Below are 15270 nucleotides of genomic sequence, written 5' to 3'. Positions count from 1 at the left end.
GATCCTTGTGGTACTCCACTTGTAACTGAACTCCATTCTGAACATTTCCCATCAACCACCACCCTCTGTCTTCTTTCAGCTAGCCAATTTCTGATCCACATCTCTAAATCACCCTCAATCCCCAGCCTCCATATTTTCTGCAATAGCCTACTGTGGGGAACCTTATCAAACGCTTTGCTGAAATCCATATACACCACATCAACTGCTCTACCCTCGTCTACCTGTTCAGTCACCTTCTCAAAGAACTCGATAAGGTTTGTGAGGCATGACCTACCCTTCACAAAGCCATGCTGACTATCCCTGATCATATTATTCCTATCTAGATGATTATAAATCTTGTCTCTTATAATCCCCTCCAAGACTTTACCCACTATAGACGTGAGGTTCACCGGTCTATAGTTGCCGGGGTTGTCTCTGCTCCCCTTTTTGAACAAAGGGACCACATTTGCTATCCTCCAGTCCTCTGGCACTATTCCTGTAGCCAATGATGACATAAAAATCAAAGCTAAAGGTCCAGCAATCTCTTCCCTGGCCTCCCAGAGAATCCTAGGATAAATCCCATCAGGCCCCGGGACTTATCTATTTTCAGCCTGTCCAGAATTGCCAACACCTCTTCCCTACGTACCTCAATGCCATCTATTCTATTAGCCTGAGTCTCAGCATTCTCCTCCACAACATTATCTTTTTCCTGAGTGAATACTGACGAAAAATATTCATTTAGTATCTCGCCTATCTCTTCAGACTCCACACACAACTTCCCATCCCTGTCCTTGACTGGTCCTACTCTTTCCCTAGTCATTCGCTTATTCCTGACATACCTATAGAAAGCTTTTGGGTTTTCCTTGATCCTACCTGCCAAATACTTCTCATGTCCCCTCCTTGCTCGTCTTAGCTCTCTTTAGATCCTTCCTCGCTACCTTGTAACTATCCATCGCCCCAACTGAAACTTCACACCTCATCTTCACATAGGCCTCCTTCTTCCTCTTAACAAGAGATTCCACTTCTTTGGTAAACCACGGTTCCCTCGCTCGACGCCTTCCTCCCTGCCTGACCGGTACATACTTATCAAGAACACGCAGTAGCTGATCCTTGAACAAGCTCCACTTATCCAGTGTGCCCAACACTTGCAGCCTACTTCTCCACCTTATCCCCCCCAAGTCACGTCTAATGGCATCATAATTGCCCTTCCCCCAGCTATAACTCTTGCCCTGCGGTGTATACTTATCCCTTTCCATCCTTAACGTAAACGTCACCGAATTGTGGTCACTGTCCCCAAAGTGCTCTCCTACCTCCAAATCCAACACCTGGCCTGATTCATTACCCAAAACCAAATCCAACGTGGCCTCGCCTCTTGTTGGCCTGTCAACATATTGTGTCAGGAAACCCTCCTGCACACACTGTACAAAAAATGACCCATCTAATGCACTCAAACTATATCTTTTCCAGTCAATATTTGGAAAGTTAAAGTCTCCCATAATAACTACCCTGTTACTTTCGCTCTGATCCAGGATCATCCTCGCCATCCTTTCCTCTACATCCCTAGAACTATTTGGAGGCCTATAGAAGACTCCCAACAGGGTGACCTCTCCTTTCATGTTTCTAACCTCAGCCCATACTACCTCGGAAGATGAGTCCCCATCTAGCATCCTCTCCGCCACCGTAATACTGCTCTTGACTAGCAGCGCCACACCTCCCCCTCTTTTGCCTCCTTCTCTGAGCTTACTAAAACACCTAAACCCCGGAACCTGCAACATCCATTCCTGTCCCTGCTCTATCCATGTCTCCGAAATGGCCACAACATCGAAGTCCCAGGTACCAACCCATGCTGCCAGTTCCCCTACCTTATTTCGTATACTCCTGGCAATGAAGTAGACACACTTCAAACCACCTACCTGAACACTGGCCCCCTCCTGCGACGTCAAATCTGTGCTCCTGACCTCTATACTCTCATTCTCCCTTACCCTAAAACTACAATCCAGGTTCCCATGCCCCTGCTGCATTAGTTTAACCCCCCCCAAAGAGCTCTAACAAATCTCCCCCCCAGGATATTTGTGCCCCTCAGGTTCAGATGTAGACCATCCTGTCTGTAGAGTTCCCACCTTCCCCAGAAAGAGCCCCAGTTATCCAGAAATCTGAATCCCTCCCGCCTGCACCATCCCTGTAGCCACGTGTTTAATTGCTCTCTCTCCCTATTCCTCATCTCACTATCACGTGGCACGGGCAACAACCCAGAGATAACAACTCTGTTTGTTCTAGTTCTGAGCTTCCATCCTAGCTCCCTGAAAGCCTGCCTGACATCCTTGTCCCCTTTCCTACCTATGTCGTTAGTGCCAATGTGGACCACGACTTGGGGATGCTCCCCCTCCCCCCTAAGGACCCGGAAAACACGATCCGAGAAATCACTTACCCTTGCACCTGGGAGGCAACATACCAAACGTGAGTCTCTCACGCTCCCACAAAATCTCCTATCTGTGCCCCTGACTATCGAGTCCCCAATTACTAATGCTCTGCTCCTCTCCCCCTTCCCTTCTGAGCAACAGGGACAGACTCCGTGCCAGAGGCCCGTACCCCATGGCTTACCCCTGGTAAGTCCCCCCCCCCACAAGTATCCAAAGCGGTATACTTGTTTCTCACTGACTGCTTCTTCCCAGTCCCTCTTACAGTTACCCATCTATCTCCAATCTTTGGTGTAACTAATTCCCTGAAGCTGCTATCTATGACCCCCTCTGCCTCCCGAATGATCTAAAGTTCTTCCAACTTCAGATCCAGATCCCTAACTCGGTCTTGGAGGAGCTGGAGATGGCAGCACTTCCTGCAGGTAAAATCAGCAGGGACACTAACGGCATCCCTCACCTCAAACATCCTGCAGGAGGAACATTGCACTCCCTTCCCTGCCATCCCTCTAACTTTCTACCAAGATCTAGCTAACAACTAAATTAAATTTAAAAAATTAAAATAATAATAATAATAAAATATGGTACTTACCTCACACCAATGGGTTTTATTATTAGGTTAGAGGAGGAGGGCGGGTGGGAGACACTACACGTGTAGTGTCTCGGGTTTCCTCTCCACCAGAATTTATTGGTGAGGGTCTTCCCAGAAGTCCGCGGGTCGAACTTCCTGTTCCCGCCTTAAACACTAAAATTTAAAAAAAAAACAGCAAAGAGGGACCGAAAACGGGACCAGGTAAGTGGGCTGCCTTTATGTTCTGTATCAGTTGTGTAACCGTATTTTCATGCGCGAGGGCTGTAACTGCAGGGCTGGCCAAATCCAGTCCTAAAAATTACTCAGTGCCTTTCATGGGGCGTCCGGTCATGAGGGTGTGGGGGGTGTATCTTGTGGATGTAGATACCGTGTTTCTTATAAACATCAAAGCAAATGGGAGTACTGAATCCCAGGTGTTATTATTCTGCTGTACCATTTTCCTGAGGGTAGCTTTCAATGTCCTATTCATTCGTTCTACAGTACCACTTGACTGGGGATGGTATGCGATATGGAACTTTTGTCTAATGCCAAAAATCGTGAGGACGTTTTTCATTACACGTCCGGTGAAATGGGAGCCTTGATCGGACTCTATACTGCGGGGGAAGCGCCATCTTGTAAAGATGTGGTGTGTTAATATTTTAGCCGTTGTCTTGGCCATATTAGTTCGTGATGGAAATGCTTCCACCCATTTTGTGAACGTGTCTATGACCACCAACACATACTTGTAACCATTTCTGCACGGAGGTAGGGGTCCTATATAATCTATCTGGAGATTTGTCCAGGGTCCATTAACGGGGCGGGTGTGACTAAGTTGAGCCTTTTTAGCATATCTGTCCGGATTGTTCTGGGCACAGATTAAGCAATTCTCAATGTAGTGTGCGACATCGATTTTTAAATCAGGCCACCAGCAAAGCGGTCTGAGGTGGGCTAGGGTAGGTTCAATTCCTTGGTGTCCATGATTGTCATGGAACTGACAAATGATCTGATTCCTGTCCTGGCTGGAAACTATATAGATGCCATCCTTTAAAATCACACCGTCATGTGTGGTGATTGCGTTTTTAAACTTGTCGTATGGGGCTGGGAAGGTTCCCTTTAAAACTTCCCTGAGTTTCTCGTCCTCTTTCTGGGCCTTCGCTAAATCCTGAATGTTGGTCTGTGAGACCTGAACTGCGTGTACTGGGGTGCTTTCGGGGGGTTCCAAAAGTAACCATGCCTGGAGCCTGCCTTCGCTAGGGCGTCTGTTTTAACGTTACCGGGGGGGGGGGGGGAAGAACAGTGATGACTGCGAACCTTAATTATTCCGTATTTCCTATCCTTTGCTGTCTCTAGGATATGACGGAGTAATGGGGCTGAGGGTAGGGGTTTACCGTCCGCGGAAACAAATACTCTTGTTTCCCAGAGTGGTAGGAACTCTGTCAAACTATTACAGACATACAAGCTGTCTGAGTAGATGTCTGCTGGGGTCGGGAATGAGTCTGGGTGGTCTACGGTATATGCAATTGCTGCTAGCTCTGATGCCTGCGAGCCTAAGTGTCCTGGCAACTTTAAGGAAATTTCATTTATTCCGCAACCGGTAATTCTCTCTCCATTTAACACTGTGGATGAGCCATCCACATAAATCTTCAGGGGTGCGCACGTGTCTGTGGGCTGGGGTCTCTGGGGTGTGCTACCTGTTTTCTTGGGAGGTTTTTTGGGAATAAATGGGCCTGTGTTCTGTTTAGTGGTGATGATCTCACACTCATGAGGGGTGCCTGCATACTGCAAATTATTGGCAAGGAAGGTGTGGGTCTTGGTACTTTTTACTGTGATGTCCCGTCCCTGTAAAAGAAGGGTTTGGCTGACTGTGCCATCCTTAAGTCGACTGTCTAACAATAGATGTGTCGGTGTGTGTTCGGTGAGGATGGTGCTGGGGTTGAGTCCTGTAATGTAGGCGAGCAGGTGCCTTTCACAGGCAGAGAATCCTTACTCTACGGGGTCTAACACGCGTGAGGCGTATGTAATTGGTCATGGCGTTCCTGGAGGAGCACGGCCGAAAGGGTTCGGTCGGTGCTTGCAACCTCGATTGCGTATGGGGAAAGTGGATCTGGGACCTGTAGTGCTGAGTGCTCTTTTTAAAGCGTCCACGGCATCTGTATGCTGTGGAAGCCATTCCCAAGGTGCCTGCTTCTTGAGAAGTTCGGAAAGGGGCGCTGCTTTACTGGCGAAACTGTCAATATGGTTTCAGCAGTAGCCAACCAGTCCTAGAAATGACCGGAGGGCTGAGACATTGTGGGAAAGGGGCAATTTGACGATCGAGTCAATTCTCTTGTGCTTGATCTCGCGTTTACCATGAGTGATCACTGTACCTAAGTAAATCACTTTTTCTTTCAAAATCTGGGCCTTCTTGGGGTTGACTTTACAACCAATTTCTTTTAGGAGTGCTAGGAGTTCGGCAAGAAGCGAAATGTGCTCTCCCTTTGTGTCTGTCTGTGGTAACAAGTCGTCTACATACTGGACCAGACAATCGTGGCAGGAAAATTTTGCTAGACCATTTGCCAGCTGTCGGTGGAAAATGGAGGGGAGTTGTGGAAGGCACGTCCACGCGTATTGTTGCCCTTGGAATGTAAAGGCGAATTTGTACTGGCACGCTTTAGCCAATGGAATAGACCAAAAGCCGTTACTAATGACCAAAACCAAACATGATCAGTCGCCATGATCCATCCGGTTTCCTAACGGGCCAAATTGGTGCGTTTTTTGTGGAGGCTACTGATCTTAGTATGCCATGATCCAATAAACTCTCTATTACTTTGGAGATTTCTCCCTCTGCTTCCTGGGGAAATCCGTACTGCTTCTGGGGTTTAAGGTCGGGACCTGTCTTGTTGACAAAGCCAGCCAAATTGCCACAGTCGTGCTTGTGCTGTGCAAATGCTGCTTTATGTTCTTGCAGGACTGCGCTAACCTGTTTGTCTGCACTAATGGCTTGAGGGTCGAACCAGAAGTCTCCTACTGAGCTAATCCTGTTTACGTACTCTCCTGCTGTGAGCGTGGCGGGGGCTCGTGCTGCCTTTGCCATTTTCCAAACACACTTGTTAACTGGGTCAAAAGAAAGGTTATGGGAGCTCATGAAATCGATCCCAAGGATATGTTCTGCTGTCTGGGGCAGATCAACTAAAACTGCGGGGTGCTTAGTTGTGATGTTCCCTATCTGTATTGCTACAGGGGCTGTGATGTGTCCCTGTTGTAAATGGCCTGTAAAACCGCTGAGTGTGATGGTGTCTGTTGTGGGCCACGTGTCTCGCTGAAACATCGTGGAGGAATTGAGTGTGGTGCGGGACCCTCCTGTGTCCCAAAGAAATTCTAAGGGTTGTCCCCGAACTTTGCCTGCTACTACCGGTCTACCGGACTTGTCCCAAAGGGTGTCGCAGACCCAAGTTGGGGAGCCCGAACACCGTCAGTTGGTGCCGTTCATGTCTGCATTCTTTGAACGGGCGCTAACGCTATGGATCGGCTTTGCCCTATTCTTGTTTAGGGTGCCTGTCTGTTAGCTTCTCTGCTGCTTCTGGGGCGCGTTGCACTCTCGTGCAAAGTGTCCTAGCTGTCCACAGTTGTAACATTCCTGAGCGCTGAGCTGGTGTTGGCTGTTCCTGCCCTCATTTACCCATGCGGGGTTCTGGTGTGCTTTAACTGGGTTCATCTCTGCCTGCTCTTCATCGGGTGTTATAAATGCTGTTTTGCCTGCAATTGATTGCTCCCAGGCGCAGGACAATCTCTTCAAAACCTATTTTTCATTGTGGGCCTCATCTGAGGGGTCATAATTTGCGCAAGCTTTTCGTCCTGCTTCTGTGGTGTGGGAGACTAGAATTCGGGTCCATTTGGCCATATTATCTGGGGACAAATGGGCACAAGCTAACTCTCCAAAAACTGTGGTGAAGTGAATCCACAAATGGCCAACAAACCCCGTGGGATGCTCTGTCTTCTTTTGCCTACACGTATTGAGGCCTTCTACGGGGTCTCCTCTGTTAAAGCCGATCGCATCAAGGATCACTGTGTGCATCTTTTGGAGTGTGCCTCCTCCTACATTCTGTGGGTCGGGAAGGGCTGCTATGACTGAAGGGTCGAGGCTTAAAACTGTGAGCTTCACTTGCTCCTTTTCGTCCAGGCCGTACATGGTTGCCTGTTGTTTGACTTTCGCAAAGAATTGGTGGGGGTCTGAAGTGTAATTTTTACACACGTGTCCCGTAATGACTCATGGTTAACGGGGTTGTGTAAAGGAAATCTGCTTCTCCTTCTCCTGCTGCCCTGCGGTGTGTGGTTACACGATTCATGGGGGAGTGTTCTGCCTGTTCGGTTGGGGGTTGGGGCGCTTTCCTTTTCTGGGGTTTTTCCTGCGGACATGTCCCATGTACATATCTATGGGCAGTCTCGTTCAATTCCTACCAATCGGGGCCGTTTTCTTGATCTAATTTGGTTCCGAATGTACTTTGAAATCCATTCTGAACGGAAAGCAGAGATTGCAATCCTGCAATTTGCTTCTGGCACTTTGCGTGGTCTACGGAGCTCTGCCTTTGTTCCGTTGTGGAAGTATGGAGTGCTCGTAAGGCTGCCTTTAAATCATTGCACTGTTTCTGCAATTTCACAACTTGCTTTTCTGTTTCTTGTCTTTCCAAGACCGCACGTTGCGTGTCCTGGTAGGCCTTATCATATTGCGTCTGAAAACTGTTCAAATGCGCAAGACAAGACTGATGTGCCTTCTTGGCATCATCCACCTCTCTGTCCCTTGCTGCTAACTGCTCTTTTAAATCTCGATTCTCCTTCTCTACCTCACTCAGGTCTTCCTCGCTACTTCTGTCTCTCTCCTCTATCTCTCTACGGAGCGTCCTAACGACCTCCACTGTGCCTCGCAATTGTGCCAAAAGGACACGATTACCATCGGCTTGCGAGCTTTCCCTAAGCTCTTCCTGTGTACCTCTGACAGGTTCTCCCACCAAGTATGTCCTTAACACTCCCGGGTCCTCATTATTGCAGAATTCTCTGACCCCCCAGCGGGTCGGAGAATGGCCGTTGGCCGCCGTGAATCCCGCCCCCGCCGGTTGTCGAAGTCTCCGGTACCGGAGATTGGGCAGGGGCGGGAATTGGGCCGCGCCGTTTGGCGGGCCCCCCCCGCTCAATTCTCCGGCCCGGATGGGCCGAAGTCCCGGCGAGAAATTGCCTGTCCCGCCGGCGTAAATTAAAGTAGGTATTTACCGGCGGGACAAGGCGGCGTGGGCGGGCTCCGGGGTCCTGGGGAGGGCACGGGGCGCTCTGACCCCGGGGGGTGCGATCGGGGCCACCGATCCGCGGGCGGGCCTGTGCCGTGGGGGCACTCTTTCCCTTCCGCCTCCGCAACGGCCTCCACCATGGCGGAGGCGGAAGAGACTCTCCCCACTGCGCGTGCGCGGGAAACTGTCAGCTGCCGCTGACACTCCCGCGCATCCGCCACCCGGGGATGTCATTTCCGCGCCAGCTGGCGGGGCAACAAAGGCCGTTTCTGCCGGCTGGCGGGGCGAAAATCCCTCCGCCGCCGGCCTAGCCCCTCAATGTCGGGACTCGGCCCCCAAAGATGCGGAGCATTCCGCACCTTTGGGGCGGCGCAATGCCCGTCTGATTGGCGCCGTTCTGGGCGCCAGTCGGCGGACATTGCGCCGTTTGGGGAGAATTTTGCCCCTGAATTCTCACAGCTCTTGAAAAGCAAGATAACACATTTTTTATTTTGTCGCTGTGAAGTCGCTCTGATTTTGGATAAAGGATTTCAACATCAGAGGGTGGCTTCGAGCACATGGTGAATGGTTTGTGATACACGATGGAAGGCAAATCATGGTGTTTCATGGAGAAGACGGAGTTTCAATCAAATGGTTAAAGCCATAGCACGTCATTGTGGATATTCAGTCTCGCTAGCCCTCCTTCGTTGCATGGCAGACCCGGACTCTTAAGAGTCTAGAGTTTATTTTCCCTGTGTTTTGGAGTAAGCTTGACAATGGCAGGTGTGAAATTCCACAAAGGAGTGCTGTTTAGAGCCCTGCCCATTAGAATCCAATTTCAAGGCTCTTTACAAGGCTGCTGAAGTTGCACAAGTCAGATGACACCTGGCAGCCATCAGAATCTATTTTAAAAGGGAATCTGTTTTTAAAAATGTAATATCTTCCTGCCTGCTCGAGCGTAACACAAACTATTATAACTTTCCTTGATGGTCCCTAGATGACTCTTTGTCAAAGTCATCCAGACTCGAAACATCAGCTCCCTTATCTCTCCACAGATGCTGTCAGGAAACAAAAGAGAAAATGCTGGAAAATCTCAGCAGGTCTGGCAGCATCTGTAGGGAGAGAAAAGAGCTAACGTTTCGAGTCCGATGACTCTTTGTCAAAGCTAACAGACAGAGAAAGTGGGAAATATTTATACTGTGGAGTGAGAATGAAAGATGAGTCATAGCCACAGAAACCCAGGGAAACCGTGTACTAATGGCCACAGAAACCAAGGGGAAAGAGTGTCAATGGCAGTCCCCAGAGAGGACAAAAGATGTGAAAGGTCAAACAGCAGGGAAACTAACATCAGAGGATGAACTGTAGTTGTGGAGGGAGGGGAAGGGGGAAGCAAAGAGCAGAAAGGTGAAGGAAAGGTGGATAAGATTGGGGGGGGGGGGGAATTAAATATATACTAAGAAAGAAAGAAATAGTAAAAGACAGTTAAAATGAAATGGGATGAAAACAAATGGGTCGAGGTGGGGTAGAGCTGACCATCTGAAGTTGTTGAGTTCGATGTTCAGGCCGGACAGCTGTAGCGTGCCTAACCGGAAGCAGTAGACCAAATTGGAAGAGATGCAAGTGAAACGCTGCTTAACCTGGAATGAGTGTTTTGGGCCTGGGATGTTAAGCATGGAAGAGGTAAAGGGGCAGGTGTTACACCTTCTGTGATTGCATTGAAAGGTGCCATGGGTGTGGGAGAGGTACTGGTTATGGTGGAGGAGTGGACTAGATTGTCTCGGAGGGAACGGTCTCTGCGGAATGCTGACAGAGGGAGTGAAGGGAAGATGTGTTTGGTGGGGGCATCACGCTGGAGTTGGCGAAAATGGCAGAGGATTACGCTTTGCATAGGGAGGCTGGTGGGATGAAATGTGAGAACGAGGGAGACTCTATCCTTGTTCTGGGAGGGAGTGGAGGGCGCGAGGGTAGTGGCGTGTGAGATGGACGGCACACTGTTGAGGGCCCTGTCCACAACTGTCGGTGGGAAATCACGGTTGAGGAAGAAGGGACACATTTTCGAAGCACCATTTTGGAAAGTGGCATCATCGGAACAAATGCGACGGAGGCGAAAGAGTTGAGAGAAAGGGATGGAGTCCTTACAGGGTGTAGGGTGCGAAGAGCTGTAGTCCAGATAGCTGTGGGAGTCAGTGGGCCTTTAGTGGATATTCTATTGCTGGAAATGGTGACAGAAAGATCAAGGAAGGGAAGGGAAGTGTCTGAGATGGGCGAGGTGAAAGTGATGGAGGGGTGGAAACTGGAAGCAAAGTTGATGAATTTTTACAGGTCCGGGCGAGAGCATGACACGGCACCAAAATAGTCATCAATGTATCGGTATTGGAGTTGTGGGAGGGATCCCGGATAGGCCTGGAACAAGAAATGTTCCACATACCCCATAAAAAGGCAAGCGTAGCTAGGACCCATGTGGGTACCCATTGTGTGATGAACGGTTACTGCCTCGTCATCATGTAAGGTGATGTCCCCTTTAAGACCGGGCTTGGAACCCTGGGGATTCCGCCTCTGGCTCCGCCCATCTGTGAGCCATATATAAAGGGCTGCCTCATGGGCTGTGCAGCAGTCAGCACATGTCTCAGCTCTAGCATAGTTCTTATTCTAATAAAGCCTTCTTTACCATTTACACTCTGAGCGTCGTTATTGAGGGTACCTCAATTTATTAGACTAAACTAGATTCAGGATGGACGCAGGCCGAAAACCACAGAAGCTCAATCTGGAAGCACGGACACCGGAGGCGAAGGAAATTTAAAAATACTGGCTGCGGTGCTTCGAGGCCTACCTGGGCTCCGCAGAGACTCCCATCCTGGGGCCACGCAAGCTGTGTCTAGTCCACGCCCGGGTGAGTCACAGAATCTCCGCCACGCTCAAAAAAGCGACGGCTTATGAAGAGGCGGTCGAGCTACTCCGCAAGCGGTTCGTCAAACCCATCAACGAGGTACACGCCAGGCATCTGCTCTCTACCTGCCAGCAGCGCTCGGGGCAATCGCTACACGAATTCGTCGAGAAACTCACCGCGCTTGCCAGGGACTGTGACCATCAGGATGTGACAGGGGAAGTCCATATGAACCTGCACATTCGAGACGCTTTCGTGTCCAGCATCCGCTCGACCTACATCCGTCAGCGGCTGCTCGAAAACGGGGCAAAAGACCTCCAGGACACGCTAACGCTCGCCTCCTCGCTGGAGGTGGCCCGACATAACTTGGGTACGTACCCCGCGGACTTCCTCAGACTCAGCCGTATTACAGGCCTGCGCCACGCGGCGACCCGCTCACCATGGGGGCACACCGTGCTACTTCTGCGGGCAGGGCCAGCACCCACGCCCACGCTGCCCAGCCCGCTCCGCGATCTGCAGCGACTGCGGGAAGAAAGGGCATTTTGCGAGGGTCTGCCTGGCCAGCCCCAGGGGCCAGAAAAACAAAGAACAGCCGGCCTCGCAATGCTGCTGCGCACCGACCCGACACCCCCCCTTCTGACGCGTCATCAGCCTCGTGCGAATCATGGGAGCGGCCATCTTGTCGGCGGCCATCCTCTCGACCCGACACGTGCGACCGATGGCGGCCGCCATTTTCCGAGTCCGACTCGGCTGAGGACTCCTACTACCCGCGAGTGGGTGCGATCACCCTCGACCAAACTCGGCCAAAACACCTGCAGAACTCTATGATGCAGGTCCAGGTCAACGGGCGCGACACTGCATGCCTCTTCGACTCCGGGAGCACGGAGAGCTTTATCCACCCTGAAATGGTAAGGCGCTGCTCCCTACGCACCCATCCCGCATCCCAAACCATAGCCCTCGCATCCGGGTCCCACTCGGTACAAATCAAGGGGTACTGTATCGCGGATCTCTCGATCCAAGGCGCCAAATACACCCGTTTCAAATTTTATATCCTCCCTCACCTCTGTGCCCCCCTGCTGCTCGGACTGGATTTCCAGTGCAGCCACCGAAGCCTGACACTGAAGTTCGGCGGACCCTTGCCCCGCCCTCACGGTATGCTGCCTTGCGACACTGAAAGTCGCACCCCCCTCGCTATTCGCGAGCCTCACTCCCGACTTTAAGCCCGTCGCCACCAGGAGCCGGCGCTACAGTGCCCAAGATATGGCTTTTATCAAGTCAGAGGTACAGCGCTTACTGGGAGAGGGGGTCATCGAGGCTAGCAACAGCCCTTGGAGAGCACAAGTGGTGGTAGTCCGGTCCGGGGAGAAGAAACTGATGGTCGTGGATTATAGCCAGACCATAAACCGCTTCACGCAGCTCGTTGCATACCCCCTTCCTCGCATCGTGGAAATGGTAAATCGGATCGCCCAATACCGAGTCTTTTCCACGGTCGACCTCAAATCTGCCTACCACCAGCTCCCCATCCGACCAAAAGACCGCCCCTATACTGCCTTCGAAGCAGCCGGCCGGCTCTTCCACTTCCTCAGTGTCCCCTACGGTGTCACAAATGGGGTCTCTGTCTTTCAAAGGGCGATGGACCAAATGGTGGACCAGTACGGTTTGCGGGCTACATACCCGTACTTGGACAATGTCACCATCTGCGGCCATGACCAGCAGGACCATGACGCTAACCTCGAAAAGTTCCTCCAGACCGCCCGAGCCCTTAACCTGACCTATAACGAGGACAAATGCGTTTTCCACACCGCCCGGCTAGCCATCCGCTGCTATGTCGTGGAAGACAGGGTCCTAGGTCCCGACCCCGACCGCATGCGCCCCCTTAAGGAACTCCCTCTCCCCCGCAGCCTCAAGGCCTTCAAACGGTGCTTGGGGCTTTTCTCTTATTACGCCCAGTGGGTCCCCAAGTATGCGGACAAAGCCCGCCCACTCATAAAGACCACCATTTTTCCCCTCTCTGCTGAGGCTCAATTGGCCTTCAACCGCATCAAGGCCGACATCATCAAGGCCGCTATGCATGTGGTGGACGAAACCATCCCTTTCCAGGTAGAGAGAGATGCATCAGACATCGCCCTGGCTGCTACCCTCAATCAGGAAGGCAGACCAGTAGCGTTCTTCTCCCGAACCCTCACTGCCTCCGAGGTTCGACACTCTGCAGTTGAAAAGGAGGCACAAGCCATTGTGGAGGCTGTGCGGTGCTGGAGACACTACCTCGCTGGTAGGAGGTTTACCCTCGTCACCGATCAACAGTCAGTCGCCTATATGTTCGATAACACGCAACGGGGCAAAATAAAAAATGATAACATTTTGAGGTGGAGGATCAAACTCTCCACCTACACGTATGATATCAAGTATCGTCCAGGGGAGCTCAACGAGCCCCCAGATGCCCTGTCCCGCGGCACATGCTCCAATGCGCAGGAGGACTGCCTGCAAGCCATCCACAATGACCTCTGCCACCCGGGGGTTACCTGGCTCGTCCATTTTATCAAGTCCTGCAACCTACCTTACTCAACCGAGGAGGTCAAGGCCATGGTCAGGGCCTGCCAAGTCTGTGCGGAGTGCAAACCGCACTTCTACCGGCCAGACAAGGTTCGGCTCGTGAAGGCCTCGGTTCCCTTTGAGCGATTGAGCGTGGACTTCAAGGGGCCCCTCCCGTCCACCAATCGTTATGCCTATTTCCTCACCGTGATCGATGAGTTCTCCTGTTTCCCATTCGCCATTCCCTGCCCCGACATGACCTCAGCCACTGTGATTAAGGCACTGCATAGCATCTTCACCCTGTTCGGTTTCCCCGCTTATATCCACAGCGACCGGGGTACATCGTTCATGAGCGATGAACTGCGTCAGTATCTGCTCAGCAAAGGCATCGCCTCGAGCAGAACGACCAGTTATAACCCGCGGGGAAACGGGCAGGTAGAGAGGGAGAACGCAACAGTGTGGAAGGCTGTCCTTCTGCCCTGCGGTCGAGAAGTCTCCCAACCACCCGCTGGCAGGAGGTCCTACCCGATGCCCTACACTCCATTAGGTCTCTCCTCTGCACGGCCATGAATGAGACCCCTCACAACCGATTGTTCGTCTTCCCCAGGAAGTCTACCTCCGGGGTTTCGCTTCCACCTTGGCTGATGGCTCTGGGACATGTTCTTCTTCGGAGGCACACGATGAGCCATAAAACGGACCCCCTGGTCGAAAAGGTCCGACTGCTCCACGCCAACCCCAGTTACGCCTACGTTGAGTACCCCGACAGCAGGCAAGATACGGTTTCCCTCCGGGATCTGGCACCCGCTGGATCCCCCACCACAGACGCCCCTTCCCGCGCCGCTCCCCTGCAGGACCCGGCGCCCCCTACAACACACCCCCTTCCGGCCCTACCCCCCCGTTGGTGAGCACCTACCGCGCGCCCCCCCTTGCACCCCCCCTTTACACACCTAATAAAGCCTTCTTTACCGTTTACACTCTATGCGTCGTTATTGAGGGTACCTCACATTGCTACACCTTTGATTTGGAGTAAGTGAGATGAGTTAAAGGAGAAGTTGTTGAGAGATAGAACAAGTTCAGCAAGGCGGACGAGAGTGGTGGTGGATGGGAATTGTCCGGGCCTCGTTTCGAGAAAGAAGCGAAGAGCTCTCAGGCCATCCTGGTGTGGGATGGAGGTGTAGAGGGATTGCACATCCATGGTGAATAGAGTGCGGTTAGGGCCCGCGGACTGGAAGCTGTCAATATGAGGCAGTGCATCAGAGGAACCCCGGATGTAGGTGGGGAGGGAATGGACCAGAGGAGTGAGGATGGAGTCAAGATAAGAGGAAATAGGTTCGGTGGGGCAAGAGCATGCTGACACAATGGGCCTGCCGGGAGAGTCCTTTTTGTGGATTTTGGGAAGTAGGTAAAAGCGGGCTGTCCAGGGTTGGAAGACTGATGTTGGAAGCCGTAGGGGGAAGGCATCCGGAGGAAATTAGGCCGCTAACTGTGTTGGAGATAATGGCATTTGTTCCGATGATGCCACTTTCGAAAATGTGTCCCTTCTTCCTCAACCGTGATTTCCCACCTACAGTTGTGGACAGGGCCCTCAAGAGTGTGCGGTCCATCTCCCACGCCACTACCCTCGCCCCCTCCATTCCGCAGAGACCGTTCCCT

General features: G+C 51.7%; 1 protein-coding gene across 2 annotated transcripts in view; it reads left to right on the top strand.

Annotated features, from left to right (window-relative positions):
- Positions 1-15270, top strand: part of ptprn2 (protein tyrosine phosphatase receptor type N2) — a 1583832-nt gene that overhangs the window by 1096494 nt on the left and 472068 nt on the right. The window lies entirely within an intron of this gene.

This window comes from Scyliorhinus torazame, chromosome 6 (genome assembly GCF_047496885.1).
Source record: "Scyliorhinus torazame isolate Kashiwa2021f chromosome 6, sScyTor2.1, whole genome shotgun sequence".
Classification (NCBI taxonomy): Eukaryota; Metazoa; Chordata; class Chondrichthyes; order Carcharhiniformes; family Scyliorhinidae; genus Scyliorhinus; species Scyliorhinus torazame.
Note: the sequence above shows the minus strand (reverse complement) of the source record. Positions and strands in the feature narration are given on the sequence as shown.